Raw genomic sequence first — 3504 nt, 5'->3', positions numbered from 1 at the left:
TCACATTGAAGAATTACATTTTGATGCGTCTGGATTAATATTATTTTCTCCATTGGATCTGACAACTGAAAAAACATTTTCTACGCAATCTTGGGTAAGTTGCCTAGTCAACAAATAATCTACATCATAACATTAATTTAGTTCTTTAAAAAACAAATTTAATGAACTTATATTTTCTTGCCAGCCTGTTATACACGGAGATTGTTTACCTAATTTATTGTGAACTTTTAATTTATACAAACACTTGTCAGTTTTAATCAAAAATAGCCAATGGTACAAATCTTTAGAAAGAAGCCTTCTTAAAACTTTTGGTTCACTTTGCGTTTTAAATGTTTCAAAAAGATCATCAAAAATCTTAATAAAATTTGCTGTATTTATTGAATCACTGCTCATTTTATTTAAACCAACAAGTATTATAATTTCTGAGCTGACAGTATAACTTAAAGTCTGTGTTGCTAAACAAACACGCAAGTTCCAAATTAATTGTATTCAAGTTTGGAGCAAACCTTAGCTTTTTATCTCTTTCTAAATTATAATAATTGACAAAACATAAGACATTATAAATAATATTATTTCCCATAATAAAATTATTTTTTCCGATATATGGTATCTAATCATAAATAACCATGAATAGATTGTTGATTAAGTAATAATGAATACCTATTAATTATTCATGTAGGTATTATTTTACAACAAAACACTACATGTAAATATGAATACCTACTATCGTTGTGAGTCAAATTTACAGCCGCGGTAATGGTTGTGTTAAATTTGAATTCAATCATAATACCTATGAAACAGGGTTTTAAAATTTCCTGAAATTTATTTCCTTGAAAAATAAAAATAAAATGTTTATTATATCAAAAAATTTATAGTTGTCAAATTCCAAATGAAAATTTTCAAAAGTTTGTTATATGAAACAAAGATAATATTTAACATATTTACATATAATTTATAAATTGTTTAACAAATCTATAATATAACAAATTTAAACATTACCTTTAAACTCTTAAGTTACAAGCTTATAAACTAACTCAACATCATAACATATTGTTGAGAGCCATGACTCTGTGAATGCATATTATACTACCTATATTATAATTATATTATATTATATTCACAATGTATATAGACATAAACCACTCTTATAGCAGTCATGAATCGTAACCTTTTACAATATACAAAATATGATCTAATTATTAAATTAAAGAGTCCAGAGCAGCTTCACATAATCACATCATTCAGTCACGTACACACACATATACGACTTTTGTACACCTAAGAATGACTGAAAATATACACTATTATTTCATTTACTGGTTGACATTGACTTCAACTTTATTTCAAACCATTATCTTTTGGATCACTGACTGTCCGCAAACAACAATATTCTAAAATTCATAAAAAAAATATTTTTACTCTCAAAATAATGCTAGGAATATTTTTCAGCACTAGATGTAGAATATACAAATATGAAATAATAAATCAACAAAAATAATATGTTTCTCTTTATTTCTAAGTGTGTAATCAATATATACCAAACACGTTTAAAAGAAGAGAAAATATTTTTCATAATTTCATTGATATTGCATATAAGACAATAGAAAATAAAGGGTACATACATAAAACCGTCAATTATTCCCAATTTTTTGTCGACCCCACCCATTTATATTGTTATTATTAATATGATAGCCGGTAAGCGGAATTAATATTATTTGCTTGTTATCATATTTCAATATTTGTATATATACAATAATATACACGAGCAATTTAAAATACCCACGAATAATATTTTTAAATTAAAACAAAATAACTTAAAAAGCTACGTTGTAGGAACTTTTAGGAAGCAAATATTTACTATTTTATGAAACATCGTGAACGCATTTTAAATTCATTTTAAAAACGCGTTATTATTCAGAGAAAAATCAAAATATAGGTAAATAAGTAACAGGAAGTAAAATATAAGTAAGGATAAAAGTAACAGGAATGCATGCCGCCACGGTTGTCTTTTATCGAATAGCCGCTATTGCTGCAGCTGCGTCCGCCGCAGCCGCCGCCGACATCGAAACCGAAGAACGAGTAGCGCCAGCCTCTGCGATCCTGTTACTTATGGAAGTAGTGCCGACAAAATTTACTCCACCACAAACGTACAATGTCACGATTTCGGCACCAGCATAATTCTCATTGTTCGGTTCAAATCGACTTGTTTTCCCACGCTAATAATGTTGTCGTATAGTTCTATCTCTTATCTCTTATACCTCTTATCAACAAAATACACCAACAATTTGTATTATTATATTTTCGTACTAATTGTCTACCTTGATCCTTTTTTTAAAATTGTATTACAATATTAATAATATAAGCATAATATTAATTAAAATAATCATTTTCAAACATCTACCTACCTAATTTATAAATTAAATTGTAAGCTGCAAAAACTATGTATACGAGATTCAATCTAATATTAAAGGATTTTGACTCGTGCCTAAAATGGATGGACGAGTTTGCAGAATAAACAATAACGATTTGGGTTGGATAGAAATACCAAAAGGAAAGGTCAATGTCTTTTCTGCAAGTAAGTTAAATATGTGGGTTAATATTGCAGTGTCGTCATGGTCAAGGCAGTTAGGCAGCGATTGCTGCTCGGACCCCTAACCTTTTTTTTAACCAAAATACATTAAGCCTCGATAAATAATTTGACTATATAAAATATTAATGAAGAAAAACACATTTGAGTTAAAATAACAAAAGTATAAGTAACAGATAGGCAACAAACCAAGAAAGAATGCATTTATATTTCCAAACATACTGTGTTGTATATGCAAGCTTGTAAGCCATTTTGCGTATAGAACATTCTTATATAGCTTACAAATGTATTAACTCAGGGTATATCGACTGTGTATATCGACTTGGTTCTCACGATGGTTTACAGGACCATACAATATTTTAAATGAATAAAAAGCACTAATAATACAATCCTACGTTGTGTTGCTTTATTTGTGTCAATACCAAATTGACTGAACACTGCATGACGGTACAACACACTTCAATACGATAGTAAGATAGCATAGAAATATACGCAGTTGATCATCAAGCACGTTGATCCGTATTGCTATAAATTACTAGTCACACATTTTCAATTTCAGAAACTAATAGCATCATCCATACTTCATTTTTGTAATCAACCAGTAAATTGAACAAATTGAAAATTTAACAACTCCAACAAGTTCATGGAAATTGTTCACATTTTATTTGAAAAATTGTCAAATTGCTTCATTCATTTTACATACTTATATTTTCTGTATCTACACCGCTCTATGTTTACCTTCAAACTAAGTCACTTAACTATATCATGCAAGCTTGGTCAATGGTTACAACGCTAAAAAATAAAATTTTAAATAAACGTAACATTAAAGAAATTTTATAATTGTATAAAATATGCAAGGATCAAAGTAAAAAAATTAATGATTTTTTACAAATAAACCAGAGATAAACGAGAAGATT

The sequence above is a fragment of the Metopolophium dirhodum genome, chromosome 1 (assembly GCF_019925205.1).
Source record: "Metopolophium dirhodum isolate CAU chromosome 1, ASM1992520v1, whole genome shotgun sequence".
NCBI lineage: Eukaryota > Metazoa > Arthropoda > Insecta > Hemiptera > Aphididae > Metopolophium > Metopolophium dirhodum.
This window is presented reverse-complemented; position numbering follows the sequence as displayed.